Below are 15911 nucleotides of genomic sequence, written 5' to 3'. Positions count from 1 at the left end.
TAAAAAAAGCACCTTAAGATTTATTTTTAAATTGGGCGGTTATTTTTCGTGCAACTCATGTTTTCTCAGCCTTATAAATTTCGTTATTGTGTGTTTCGCTGCATACCGTAAAGAGTGTATTCTAAAAAATAACAATGGTGCCCAATTATTTTTAATATATGTCATACTATCTTAATACTTGTAATCCCATGTTAGACACCTTCACGATAAACAAGTACTAGTTGTTCATGTTAATATTCCTTTTATGGACATTATAATAATTTATAATAATCATTTTTCTTATATTAAAGTACAACCATTCATTCTAAGCGTGTATTAACATTCTCCTCATTTACGTTACGGAATGTGTCCTTGCTAGTTTACTATTTGTAAAAACCTAATAGAGAAAATAGTTCTTGGTAAAGGTAGTAGTAGTAGGCGACGCTGCAGTGATAATACAGTGTGATCTGAGCAAGCTGATGAAAGTTATTAGTTGAAAATACTTAAAAGAAATATTATGGTTTCAGAGAATGTTCGATACATTATAAATTATTCTTTTATGAGAGCCATATATTAATTTGTTGCTGCTTTGAATGTTGTCATATATTTTTAAAAATGGTCCAACAAGTTAATTGGTAAAAAGTAAAGTAAAGTACCTTAAAGTACCTTATTATAAGCTTTACATAAAACTTAAAATTTGCTAACAGGTTGACTGCCGATCTATATTTTAAGATCACGGCTGACACCAAACATTTTATTTGCTATATTTGTAACGAATTTATTTTGCCTACCACATGGGGTATTACTATTAGGGGTAGAAAATTGGGGACAGAAACTATGGGGGCGAAGATAGGACAAGTGAAATAAACGCTACTTGTGCGAACGGCACTCAGGGTTTGTTAGGAGAGCTGGGGTCGTGGATAAGTAAATGACAAAGGGTCAAATTGGGGGCAACTACAAAAATATGAAACAAAAAGGTCATTAATCTCTTGGGATAAACAAAACAAAAAGAAACAGGAAACACTTCTAATAATTTATAAAGAGCGCCACTTCGAGGTGCCTAATTATAACTATAACAACAACTAGTTGTAACTAGGGAAATAATTATCAGAAATGCAAAACATATCTTTTTCAAATGAAACTCAAAAAAAGGTTAGTTAGAAAAATAAACAAAATGTTAAGAAACAAATTTAACATTTATTGTTGTGTCACCACAAACAGTTATAAAATGGACAATGCAAAAGCGTTACAACAATAGTCGCAAAATACAAAAATATGAAAAAAACTTACATGTGTCATCTGTTTCCAAAATCCAGGAGTTGGAGCTACTACATAAACTTACAAATGTTACCGCACAGAGATTAACCTTTTTTTTTAATAAACAAAACAAATAAATATCGAAAAGAATAAAGCTAGCTGTCATATGTTAACATTAAATTTAAAAAAAACTGAACAAATAAATTGACAGCTAAAGTCAAACCCTAAAATTTTACTATTTTAAAAATTACAATTTTTAAATTTTAACGAAAGCAATTATTACTTTTTTTTTTTAAATGTCTGTGTTTACTTTAAAATCTAAACAAAGTTACCTGGATTTCATAAAAAACACAAGTTTTAATTTATTATTCAAATTCAAATAATAAAGCTAGCTGTCATATGTTAACATTAAATTTAAAAAAAACTGAACAAATAAATTGACAGCTAAAGTCAAACCCTAAAATTTTACTATTTTAAAAATTACAATTTTTAAATTTTAACGAAAGCAATTATTACTTTTTTTTTTAAATGTCTGTGTTTACTTTAAAATCTAAACAAAGTTACCTGGATTTCACAAAAAACACAAGTTTTAATTTATTATTCAAATTATTAATTTGAAAACGCAATATCGGGCGGTTTGAACAAAGAAATATCGAATAATTTGCACCTTTGATATAAACAAACAATAAAATGATTTATTATCGACTTGGCTACACAAACAGAACGAAATATTATTTGGGTCTTAAATTGAAAGATACGAACTAAGAAACATTGAAAAAATTCTTCGTTATTATAATGCATATATAAGGGGATTTCAATTTATCACATATACTTTTCCAATATATTTCAATTGCTACATATTTACAATTTGTTTTGCAAAATGTAAAATAAAAAGTAGCTCATAAAAGATTTAAGAGTTGATTTTTTGTACAAAACGTAAGAAAAAAACTCACTCCATTCGGAGTAGCGTACTAAAATCTTTATTAAGTGCCGAATACTCCGATCGGAGTGTACATGTATATTGTGTTAAAAACTTAACAAAAGACATGTTGCATTTTAAAAACAAATTTAATATAAATATTTATACAGTTCTGTGATATTCATAAAAACACTGGAGGCAAAAACCAGGTTTTTCAGGACATATTTTACATTCATGGACCGATTGCTTTCGGATTTTCCTCAATCTGCATGCTTTGCATTCTTTTCTTTTCACCCTTTTAGATTATTTAGTTCCCTTAGTCTCTTTTGTCGTTTCTTCTATTTTGCTAATAGTATGAGCAATAGTCGCTGTATGAGTAGAAACTGTAGGTAAATGTGCAATATCGCGCCCGGCTAGCAAACTCTAATTATATGTAACCAAAAATCGCACAAACGTAAATTATCAGACTGAGAATACTTATTGAATAAGAAATGTGCATTTATAAGGCTCATTTGCAGCACATGTACAAATATTTTTTTGTACCAACGGATAGTTTTACGATGACATGGATAATAAACCATCATTTGGTCTTGCCTGTCTTCTCCGGACATAAACGCATTGTACCCAATTATTGAATCGGGTTTTTCTGATTCCTGTCCTCGTTTGTTTCTAAAAACACCCATTTCACTGCCAAACTCTGTACTAATGTATGGCACATTACGTTTGTCACGCCATTTTCCAACATGTACTCCATCAGAAAATGCAAATATATTCTCTCCCCGTTTTAAGTTTGCTGTGATGCCCTCTTTTGGATTGTCTTTTCTATCTATTCTTAAAGTTCCAGTACAGTATGTATTTTTCTGTAGTAACTTAGACGCCAACTCAACACTATTATAAAAATTATCTAGATATACGGCATGTCCTTTACTTATATTGTCACCTCGGGGGAACAAATAAGGGTCTATACACCTTCTGTTATCTCCGGGTGCTCTGTAGAGGGCTTCGAATATCGCAGTCGAGAGCACCTCTACCCAAGTCCATTTACTTTGTATGGACTTGTAAATATTTATCTTCTGATGGCTTGTCAGGAAGTACGGGATGCAATAAAACACCTAAAAAATAATAAATCTCCAGGAAGTGATGGTATACCCGCGGAACTTATTAAATGTGGAGGTGCTACTCTGACTAATCATATAAATAAAATCATACTGAGAGCCTGGAATGAGGAACAAATCCCAGAAGAGTGGTGTATTGGGATCGTTTGCCCGCTACACAAAAAGGGCGATGAATTAGAATGTAGAAACTATAGGGGAATAACCCTCCTTAATACAGCATACAAAATATTTTCGAGTATTTTATATGGTCGCCTGAGTGAATATTCAGAGGAGCTTCTTGGCGAATATCAAAGTGGTTTTAGGCCTGATCGATCAACAACAGACCAGATCTTTGTGCTAAGGCAAATACTGGAAAAAACCAATGAATTTAATATCGACACATACCATCTTTTCGTAGATTTTAAATCGGCCTATGATAGTGTCCTGAGAAATAAATTGTATGAAGCCATGGATGAATTCCACATCCCCGATAAACTGATAAGATTGGTTAAGGCTACAATGCGTAAAGTTGTTTGCAAAGTCCAAATACAGGGCGAACAATCACAGGCATTTGAAACGCATGTTGGGCTGCGACAGGGAGATGCGCTGGCGTGTCTCTTTTTCAACATAGCTTTGGAAAAGGTGGTCAGGGATGCCCAAATAGACAGCAGAGGAAACATTTTTAATAAATCATCCCAAATTTTGGCATATGCAGATGATGTTAATCTAGTTGCACGCACAACACGCAAGCTAGAAGAAATGTATACCACCTTGTCAAACGCCGCAAAAAATATGGGCCTGCAAGTAAATGAAAATAAAACTAAGATAATGGCATCAACACCCAACAATAGAGCCAGAAACATCGGCCACCAATTCACGGTTGATAATTCTACCTTTGAAGTGGTGGACAAATTCACATACTTAGGCTCCTTGATCACCAAGGAGAACGTCATGACGGAAGAAATCAAGCGAAGAATAATCCTAGCAAACAAATGCTATTTTGGACTGAGTAGACATATGAGAAGCAGAAACTTAAGCCAAAAAACAAAAATAACCATATACAAAACCCTTATACAACCAGTGTTGACATATGGGTCGGAGACATGGACCATTTCCAAGGCAGATGAAAATCTCCTGCTTATATTTGAACGAAGGATCCTGAGAAGAATATTTGGTGGCATCTGTGAAAATGGTGTTTGGAGAAGGAGGTACAACTACGAGATATACCACAGATATAAACATATATTTGGAGGTAAAGACGTAGTATTCTTTATAAAAATAGGAAGACTAAGATGAGCAGGACATCTGGCAAGATTACAGCAGAACAACCCTCCTAGAAGAATCCTTATGTCACAACCTGTGGGAAGTAGAAATAGGGGTAGACCAAAACTCAGATGGAGGGATGGTGTAGATGAGGATGGTAGACAAATAGGCGCAGCAAACTTGCAACAGTTATCAATGGATAGAACTGACTGGCGTAATAGACTTGGGAAGGTCGAGGCTCTTTTATAGGGCTGTAGCACCAATGATGATGATGATGATGGCTTGTCTTGAAAAAGACAAGATATTTCTTACATGACAAAGGTACACCAAGTCGAAATAAAGCATCAGGTCGTGGTCTTCTGAAGGCTTGTCTTGAAAAAGACAAGATATTTCTTACATGGCAAAAATATAGGTCGAAATAAAACATCAGATTGTAGTTGAATAATATCTCAGCTACAGAGTATAATTGGAACAGCAGGAAGCAGCGCCCCAAGAGCACTAAGCTCTCGGAGGGCCCGTGAGGGACTGACCTGAAAATCGTCAAAAAATAAAAATGTGCCGTTCGAGTGATAAATAGGGATTTCCAGGTCAAGAGCCAATGGGAAAATTCGAGGCGGGGCGATGCGCATCGAAATGCGCGCTAGTCCACAGACTATGGCATTCGATGACAATATTAGGCCATTTGGTTCTGTAAGCATGTATATTAAATAATTTAACGCCATAGTTATGGCGCTTGTTTTGAATATACTGCTTAAATTGTAGACGGCCCCTCCACAGTACCATACCTTCATCTAATGATAGCTCTCTTCCAGGGTAATTAATCTCATTAATTTTTTTATTGAAAAAATCTACTACAGATTTATCTTTCCAAGACGATGAGTTGTAGGTGTTTGTGAAGTCATAAAATTAATCTATTTTGTGCCATATATTTTCTAAAAACTGGTATGTCAAATAAAAATCAGTTTTTCAGTAGTCGTTTAGACGACTTAAATGAATTGTTCCCGTGTGGAGAAACAGACCCAAAAATATTTTTAATTCGTCGAAAAACTAAGTCTTATCTCGGACGCCTGGGACTGGAATGCGGCTATAAACCAACGCCAATGAAATAATTTACTCCGATCGGAGTGGCCGGCGTCATCGAAGATGACTACTAGCATTTTGAGATAAAGATTTTCTCTTAGGTAAAACTTTATCAACGTCAAGGACTGTATTATAACGCTTTGTAAGATGATTTCTGGAGAACATTTCTTCCACGGTTTCATTACTATTTTCTAAAAATAGTATGTTTTGATAAACAATATTGATTGTTATAATTTATAGCTTACCCAAACGTTACATTCTTTATTTCCTTTAATCACACAACATTTAAACCTTTCGAAATTTGCCTCTTTCTCTATCTAATCGAGTATTCTGAAGGCGCGTACACATCTGGCGAACGCATGTGACCGAATTCGTTGGATGTTTTCGATGTTCGATGGAAAATTTGGTCTTTCGTACACATTACAGCAAAGGAATTCGTTTGCAGTCATTCGATCAGTTTTGCGGGTATTTTTAGCGATTCTTGACGCGGCAGTTATTTATTTGATGTAAATTGTAAAATAAGATCGGATGAGGATATAATTATTGCAAGTGCGATGTATAGGTATTATTAGTGAGGCGGAGGCCGAAGCAGTGAAAGACGTCCCAACATCATTGTTCAAAAGCAGAAGTCGGTGTAGAGGGATAGACTTATTTAATGATCTAAAAGCTGATACGGGCTTTTTCAAAAAGTTTGTAGAATGAAGTCTACTGATTTTGAATGGATATTAAATAAAATTGGTCTAAAAATCACGAAAGAAGATACAAAGTTTGAAGAAGCGATAACAGAAAGGTTATTGTTAACCCTACGATGTTTAGCTACTGGTGACTCCTATACAAGTTTGATGTATACTTTCAAAATAACTCATTTTAAGTATAATACCAGAAGTTTTAAAAGAGTTATCTTGTTTTTGTCTCTTACGCGTCGGAATGACAATAATAAAGATTCCATTTTCTTTTTGAGCTCTTCTGTATCGCCTTCCATAATTTTGCTGATGTCGTTCCAGGCTTTCTTTTTTTTTGTAATATTTATGCACTGAATTCAATAAAACTTTCCGCTTTCGAGATATAAACCAATAAGTTCTTAGCAAGAAGAATTAGTCCACTCCATTAGTGCAAATTGAAAAATCAAAACAAAATCTCGACGACGTTCGACACTTTAACTCGCTAGCGTATACACTTCTTCTTCTTGCAGTACCGTCTCCTATCGGAGGTTGGCTACCATCACAGCAATCTTTACTTTGTTGGCTGCAGCTCTGAACAACTGTATTGAACTGCACCCATACCATTCCCTTTATTTTCGCAACCAGGAAATCCTCCTACGTCCCACATTTCTTTTTCCCGAGATTTTTCCTTGGATTATGAGTCTAAGCAGAGAGTACTTTTCTCCTCTCATTAAGTGGCCCAGATATTCCAGTTTTTTCGTTTGTATGGTTTTTATGACTTCGCATTCCTTTCCCATCTTGAGCAGAACATCTTGATTTGTTACTCTTTCTGTCCTTGGTATTTTCCACATTCTCCTGTAACACCACATCTCGAATGCCTCAATGTTTTTGATGTTTATCTTTTTCAGTGTCCAGGCTTCCATGCCGTACAGCAGAACGGAGAAAACATAGCACCTTAACATTCTCGTTCTTAAGTTTATATTTATGTCCCGGTTGCATAGGAACTTTTTCATTTTGACAAACGATTGTCTCGCTATCTCTATTCGCCTCTTGATTTCTCTTGTCTGGTCATTAGTATTAGTGAAGCAAACCCCTAAATATTTGTAGGACGTAACTCTTTCAACTGGCTAATAATTTAGGGTTAAATTCACATCAGTGTATAGCTTCTTTGTTACAATCATGAATTTAGTCCTTTTGATGTTCAGTTTTAGACCATACATTTTGGTATGGGTGTTTATGTTTTTCATCAAAAACTGTAAATTTGCTAGGTTATCTGTTACTATTAGCGTGTCATCAGCGTATCGTATATTGTTAATTAACTCTCCGTTAATGTTCACACCAATGTTTTGCTCTAGGAGCGCTTCCTGACATATTGTTTCGCTATATATATATTGAATAATAGCGTATACACTAAACACAGTCAAACGAATTCGTTCTTCAATTTTCTTTTGATATACCGCCCAGTGAGCGAACTCTAGCGAAGGCAAACACACGCGTTTGCTATCGTTTGTTGAGGCGTAGACATTTACCGAAAGCGTTTGGTCACAAGGCTTGGGCCACATGCGTTCGCTAGATGTGTGCGCACTTTTAGACGAACAGCATCATCAGCAGATAGAACTCTACCTGCTGTTTTAACTCCAATAAATGGTGTGGTTCTGACACCCGTACCATAACCAAATTTTTTAATGTGTTTTTTGTGGAGTCCAGTGTACAGTCTTTTTTTATTAATAAAGAAAAATAAACTAAATAAAACCAGCTATTTCTGTAAATGATCTCTCCCAATAGTGATACTTAAATATTTGACCATAGCTCTGAAGATGGCTTTGTAAGCCGAAAGCTCTCAACTAGATAATAAATGTTTACACACTTCAAAAATACTTCCTTTTTTCATCTTTTGATTCGTCATAATCACCATTATCATCACCCAGCGCTTTGCGTTCACTGCTGTACATAGGCCTCCCTTATTTTTGTCCATTGTGCCTTATCTTGAGCACTTTTCATTCAATTTCTTGACATTTTCCTGAGATCGTCAGTCCAACGAGTAGGGGGTCTTCCTCTTCTTCTTTTTTATAACCTTCGCCTCTACTAAAGCAATTTCTTCGTTCACCTTCCATCGCTGTAATAAACGTTTTCCATTGGCTGCCCAATAAACCTAGGTTTATTCTTCTCCGTAGTTCGCATGTTTGGTTGTCTCTTGTGATCTTTATTTGGTGTCGAAGTTATATTTATTTTTCCACCAGCTCTGCTTCGTTGTCTTCAATATTAATATTTCCGCTAGGTACTAGGTTTGTCATGAATTTTGTTTTGGAGATGTTTATTTTAAGACCCACACTGGCACACACAAACTGAAGTTCATGTAGCATTATACATTTATCTCCTTAAGGTTGTTTGAGAACAAAACTATGTCGTCTGCGAATTTTAAATTTGTTAATCTTTTACCGTCAATATTCAGGCATTTTTATTTCCAGTTAAGTTTTTTACAAGCGTATTCTAGTACTGTGGTAAACAGTTTAGGTGATAAGGTATCACCCTGTCGGATTCCTTTGCCGACTGGGATATAATCCTTGTTTTTATGCAGTTTCACCGACATAGTTGCGTTCTTGTATGTATTGTAAATTAACCTTGTATATCGGTAGTCAATGCGGCATGCTTGTAGTGCTTCCAGGATTTTGTCAAATACTACCGTGTCCAAGGCTTTATGAAAATCTACAAAAGCCAGAGCGAATATTCAATTGTATTCGATAGTCTTTTCTATTATCGTTTTAATGCTATGTAGGTGATCATTTGTTCCAAATCCAATATAAAATCCCGTTTGCTCTATTGGCTGGTAGAAATTAAGTTTTTCCTTTAACACAATCCGTTACTATTCTTGTAAGGAGTTTGTATAGGTGACTAAGAAGACTTATAGGTCCTTAGTTTTCTAATTTATGGGGATCTCCTTTTTAGTTTTCTATTTTCTTAAGTAGGCAAGTGCCTCTGATTTTGATTGCATCAGTTTTTGCAAATTTTTTATTCTTAGCTTTTCTTAGGGCTAGTTTTATTTCATCTATTGTGATTTCCGGTAATAGTTCTGATCCTTGGTTGACAATGCCCTTTTTTCGTGTTAATATTTCTGGTACTTGATCCTCTCTGCTATTTGCTTTGTGTTGGCTTGTGTAAAGCAATTTGTAAAAGTTTTCAACTATTTTAACGGTTTTTTCTCTGTTGGTTGTAAGATGATCATTTCTATCTTTAATCTTTAATATCTGCCTTGTCCCCGTTCTTAGTCTTTTTCTCAATACTTTCATACTTCTATTGTTCTCAATGGTACGTTCGATTTGTTCTTGGTTATATTTTCGAGTGTCTTTTCTCTAACAGCTTTGGATATTTCTTTATTTAATTTTTGTAGTTCTTCGGCTTTAATTTCTGTCTCACTTCTCATTTTTTTTCTTTTATGCATTAGTTGCCTTGTATTTTGGCTAATTTTTACTTCTTTTTAAGTTCTACGATAGAATTTGTTTTGACTTTTCAGTAAGGCATTTGTTAATTTCGTTATTTAAGTCGTTTATATTATTTTCTGTTTCAGAACTACTAAGTATGTCGAAAATACATTGCTGAAAACTATCTACATCTGATGGTTTCATTCATGATTGTCATTTGTTCTTCTTTCAAACTATCTTATACCTACCCTTCTTTAAGCTTATTTCTATTTCACCTCGTACCATTCTATGATCGCTACTGGTAACAAATCTGTGTAGAACCGTGATGTATTTAACGGTGTGTTTTTTGTCCGTGATAAAAACCTATTTCGTTTTGAGTTTTTCCATTGCCATGTTCATCTTCTCTGTGGTTAAAAAAAAACTGGTTATTTGAAAGCCTTTATGTTGCAGCATGAACCTAACAGTAACCCACCATGTTCAGATCTACCATCCAAGCCAAAGTTTCCCTGTGGTGTTTCTGTAGGGTTGGATTTCATTCCTATTTTGCGTTAAAATCACCACATATGCAAGTAAAATATCCTTGATGGTCTTTAAGAGAAGCTTCGATATCATCATAGAATAGATACACTTCTTCTTGATCATGGTCTATTATTGGTGCATAAACCTGTATTATTTTCATATTATACCTTGTATTCAATTTAAGAGTAAGACAAATCACTCTTGTGGAAATTTTCTTGTGTCATAAGTGTGTACAAAAACATATCAGTCTTTTCATTTGTTAAATCTATTATTATCAGGGTAAATTCAAAATATAACGAAATATTCACAAATATGTAGCTTTATCCCTATGCCTGGATAATTCTAACTCTCTCCGAGTAATTATATTATTATCCCATATTTGCGTTTTAACTATGTACTAATATGTAATAAGGCAGACAGCTCTTTTAATATTTTGCGGATCCACTCTGTATACTCATTATTGATATAAATGGCTGAGATTGATCTTAGACTTCTATGAATTAAGCTTAAGAGAGAAATGGTGGGCGACTGTAATTTAATGATAGTGGAATATATCACTTGTGCTGTCAATAACAAAAAAAATTAATCAGTTGAGTTCATAAAACTTTGTCTCGTAGAACGTGGGAAGTAATTGTAATTTAAGTAGATCAGTACAAAGTAAGACAATAAATAAAATTATAAATAATAAGAGTGAATAAAAAAACGTACGTAAAGGTATATATATATATATATATATATATATATATATATATATATATATATATATATATATATGTATGTATATATATGTATGTATATGTATATATATATAGGGGGTTGAGGTTAATTGGATATACAGCTAATTGAAAGCCAAGTGTACTCTGTTCAACAGTTCATTATATTTCGCCAATTTTCATTGGCATCATCAGATGAGAGCTACAATTATTTAAAATATGGTAAAATGCAATTTAGTAGTTGTTTCTTATTATATCTTATATTATATATTATATTTATATCTTACTTCATTGAGGTTAACGGCAATATGATTTTTTAATAACATCAAGTAATGGTTTATGGGTACAATGTGTGTTGCAGCTATATTCCACATGTAACATTTAGTTGTATAATTTACTTTATCAATTAAAATACAAGTACAAATACAATTCAATTAAAAACAAAATAAACACAAAAACATTTAGTTGAGTGACTGTCATTAAGGTTAAGTACCAGAAATACCAAATATCGAATGTTGCTGATTGACTTATGCCAGAAGATAATTAGTTTCATGTCGTTGATGTAGTAGTTGTTTATATAAATTTTTATATAATTGTATTTTATATAAATTATTTGAATGCCGTGTTGCCATTCTAATAACTATAAATCTGGGTCTTCCCCTTTTCCGTCGACCTATCGGTTGCCATTCTATTACTTTTTTTGGGGAGTCTTGATGCTGGCATCCGTTGAACATGCCCATACCACCTTAATTGTTTCTTCTCTATATCTTGAGTTATATTTCCTTCTATTCCCATACGTTGTTTTATTACATCATTTCTGATTCGGTCTCGTCTGGAAATACCTAAAGATCTTCTCATTGCATCCATCTCTACTGCTTCTATTCGCTTTTTGTTCTTTTCACTAATTCTCCATGTTTCAGCGCCATAAAGAAGAGTAGTTTTAATCATGGTCTCATATATATTAAATTTCCTTCCTTTCGTTATCTCTTTACTCCACAGTATACCATTGAGACATCCTAAGACTTTCTTTGCTTGAGTGATTCGTTTTTCTATTTCCCGTGTATCAGTTCCTGTATTGTCAAAGGCAACACCCAAGTAGTCATAGCTCTGACAGCAGGAAATATGTTGTCCGTTTTCGAGGTCTATGTTATCTGACTCGTTTCCAATACAAAGATATTTGGTTTTGTTGTATTGACATTCATTCCCCAGTCGTGATATTCTTCTATCAGTTTTCTTAGCATGTACTGCATGTCTTCCCTGTCGGTCGCTAGCACTACCTGGTCATCAGCAAACTGGAGTGTATATATACATTAATTGCTAAGCTCTATACCCATCCTATGTACCTTTCTTTTCCATCTTTCCAATGCCGCTGCAACATATATCTTGAATAAGGTTGGTGAGATACAGCATCCCTGTCGCAAGCCTTTTGTAACCAGGAATTCTTCCGTTAGATATTTTCCTGTTTTTATCTGTGCCTTTGAGTCTCTATATAGTTCTTGTACAGCATTTATCAATGTGTGGTTGATGTTAGATCTTTTCAACGTTGTCCACAGTTTTGTTAAGGGGATGTTGTCATATGCTTTTTGCAGGTCTACAAAAGTAATATGAGTTTCTAGATTCTTAGCCGATCTTTTTTCTATTATTTGTTTAAGACAAAATACGTTATCGGTGCACGATCTTCCTGCACGGAACCCGCTTTGTTCTTCCTCTTCATTGTGCTTATATTCTTCCTCGATCATATTTCTCAAAATTCGTCCATACAGTCTGCTCAGGGTGCTGGTTACCGATATGCCTCTATAATTATTACAATTCCTTTTGTGTCCCCCTTTTTGTGTATTGAGGACATGTATGCCGTTCTCCATTTTTCTGGTACTGGGTGTCCATTTAGACACTGATTGATCACATAAGTTAATATTTCAAATAGTTTATGAGTTCCATTCTTAAGCATTTCAGCATAGATTCCCTCAGGTCCAGCGGATTTACCATTCTTTAGGGTCATTACAGCCTTCCTTACTGTTTCGATGTCTACCCTCGCTTCCTCTCCTTGTATATGTACTGACTGTGTTGGGGAGTTCGCTAGGTATTCTTGTCTTGTCTCTGTCAGCAAGCTTTCATAGTGATCTTTCCATTGTCTTGGTTTTATGGTGTGTATGTCGTTATATATATATATATATATATATATATATATATATATATATATATATATATATATATATATATATAATATATATATATATATATACCTCCCGATAAACTGTATGCCCAGCATGATTCAACTCGTAAAACGATGAAACTTGCTCTTATAACCCGGATTTAAATGATGCTGTATATAAGTGGTTTACTCAAAAAAGATTCCAGAAAGAACCTATCTCTGATCTGATTCTGTGAAAAAACAGTTCAATTTAATGAAAAACCCAGAGAGCTGTCAAATTTTCAAGCTGTCAAGCTTTAACACAGGCTGTTAAAAACGATTTAAGTCGAGACATGGCATTCATGATCTTTATGGAGTTACTGAAGAAAGAAAATTACGTCCTCCAAAAAGTTTACAATGTAGACGAAACTGGGCTTAATTGAAAAACTTTGACACGAAAAACTCTTGCCTTATGTCGTGAACTTGATAGTCACATGTTGATTATATCTTCAATAGTCTTAATATTTAGGGCTTGGTGAATTTACCTATTTTTAACGTACCAATGGACACCTACACTACTTCTTACTAATTTGTTCTAAAAGTGTTGTATCTCTACAATATTGTTCTTGCTAGCACAACCCCAGAGCTCAGCATTGTATGACCACACCGGTATGAGTATTGATTTATAGATCAAAATTTATTTATCATTTATTATTTATAAAGAGCTCTGAGTTTCTTCCAATCAACGAGTACAATTTACCTTACTACCGTACGACCGTCTAACAAAGTCTCGCATCAAGATACATACCCAGGTACTTCGCAATATCTGCTACAGAAATCTGGGTGTCATTTATATTAATTTACACATATTTCCTTTTCTTATTAGTGATAATAACATGCACTGATTTGGTCTTATTCAATTTTATCCTCCATTTTTGGTTCAATCATAGATCTCGTTTACTCAAGATTGTAGATTTCTTACAGCTTCTTCATAAATATTTTTCACTGCCAAAACAGCTTTTTTATCCGTAAATGTTGCGATTGTTCCATTTTCGAGTTCAGGGATATCGCTAGTGTATAACAAGTAGAGAACTGGTCTGAGTACAGTTTTCTGCTGCACTCCCGCCTTGATTTTCTTTAACTCTGTGTAGGTATCCTCCTACTATATTCTGAAGTGTCTTTCAGACACTTTTTAAGTGCGACTCTAATTGTGAATACTGCCTCGGTAAAGCTCTATTTAATTTATGGAAATGCTTTCATATCATACCTTATCGAAGGCTTGGGCCACATCCGGGAAGACAGCTGAACAGATTTGTTTTCCTTTCTAGGGCCTTTTCAATGAATTTGGTGATTCTATGTACCTGATCTATCGTTAAATGACTTCCTCTAATGCTAAACTGACTAGGTGGGATTAAGCTCTTTTCTTCGATGATGATCTTTAGCTACATATTATCTATCTGAGTATGGAAACTGTGACCGAAGTAATCAAGAGAACAGCAGCAAGTCACGAGCAGAGGCTACATAGTCATATTATGAACGTCGAGTCAATCCAGCTTCTTGACAACACTTAATTAAAAAGAAGACTCATAATGACAAAATCATTTGAGTTGGGGTAAATGTGTAACAGTTAATTGTAAAAAGCAAAGTGTAGTGCTGTGATTTTATTTCATGTTAGTTGTAGTACCATAGTTAATAGATAAAATAAGAGTTAGCCATAGGGAAAGCCCTTAGATTTAAGTCTTTGCTGTTTATTAACCCTCAACCACTGACTTGCGGTATGGTATACCGCGCCGAAAATATATTTTGTTGTAAAACGTGTTTTAGAAAAGATTCCTAGAAAACCATCTGTGTACCTTCAAGTGGTGTGTAATTATAGGTGCTACCAACTACTGCAGTTTTAGTATGGGTTTAGTCTTTGAGCTACGTTGACGTAAAGTTTTCTTGCGGTATCACGTACCGCATGTCAGTGTTTACGTTTCTATAGTTAAGAGTAGTCCAGTGTATTCTTTCGCTATAAGTATGGCAGCAAGTTCATTAAGTTGTTCCAAATTTACTTGCAAATCTGTAAAACCTTTAGATTATGATTTTGAGGCTGCTTTAGCTCAATGGGCGACGACTCTGGATGGCCTGCAGCTAAGTACCTTTCTAAAAATAGTTCATAAACCAAGCGCTTTTGTTTGATTAGTTTACATTTAGCCGGTTGCGAGAACAGATGTTATTGGAGTCAACGAGACTCAACGTCACCGTTACTTACTTTATATCGAGAGTTTTATATTTCTTCGTATAAACTATAATGGATCATCGACCAAGTACGTCACGATCGGTTAGTGTTACAGATCCGATATTTGAAATTTGAATAGAAAGTGTTACATTGGTTTAATGATTTGGACTGTAAATATAGTGATATTGATGATATTGACAGTGATGCGGTAATACAAAGCAGTCATGAGTCGGCATCTGAGCAGTCTGATAGTAAATCTGATCCAGAAGACAATATTCCAGAAACTTTAAACCAAGACTTTAATGGTAAAAACAGATTTAAGTGGTCAGCTAGTGCACCAAAAATATTCGTACTCAAAGCATAATATTATTGTACATTTACCGGGGCTGCAAGGAAAGGCTCGGTCTCTTGGTCTTTCGGCACCTCCAGGAAATTTGGAACTGTTTATTTACAAATCAAATGTTAAATGTTGTAGTCGAATGGACAAATAATGTAAAATTGGCGAGTGTTAGGGTCAAATACAAAAATGAAAATGGGCCGGAATTAAAAAATGTCGATCAGGTCGAAATGGAAGCATTTTTAGGCTTGTTTACGTTTTGATGACCCTTCCACAAGAGAACAACAAAGAGCGGTAAATCCACTAGCACCAATTCA

The sequence above is a fragment of the Diabrotica undecimpunctata genome, chromosome 9 (assembly GCF_040954645.1).
Source record: "Diabrotica undecimpunctata isolate CICGRU chromosome 9, icDiaUnde3, whole genome shotgun sequence".
Classification (NCBI taxonomy): domain Eukaryota; kingdom Metazoa; phylum Arthropoda; class Insecta; order Coleoptera; family Chrysomelidae; genus Diabrotica; species Diabrotica undecimpunctata.
Note: the sequence above shows the minus strand (reverse complement) of the source record.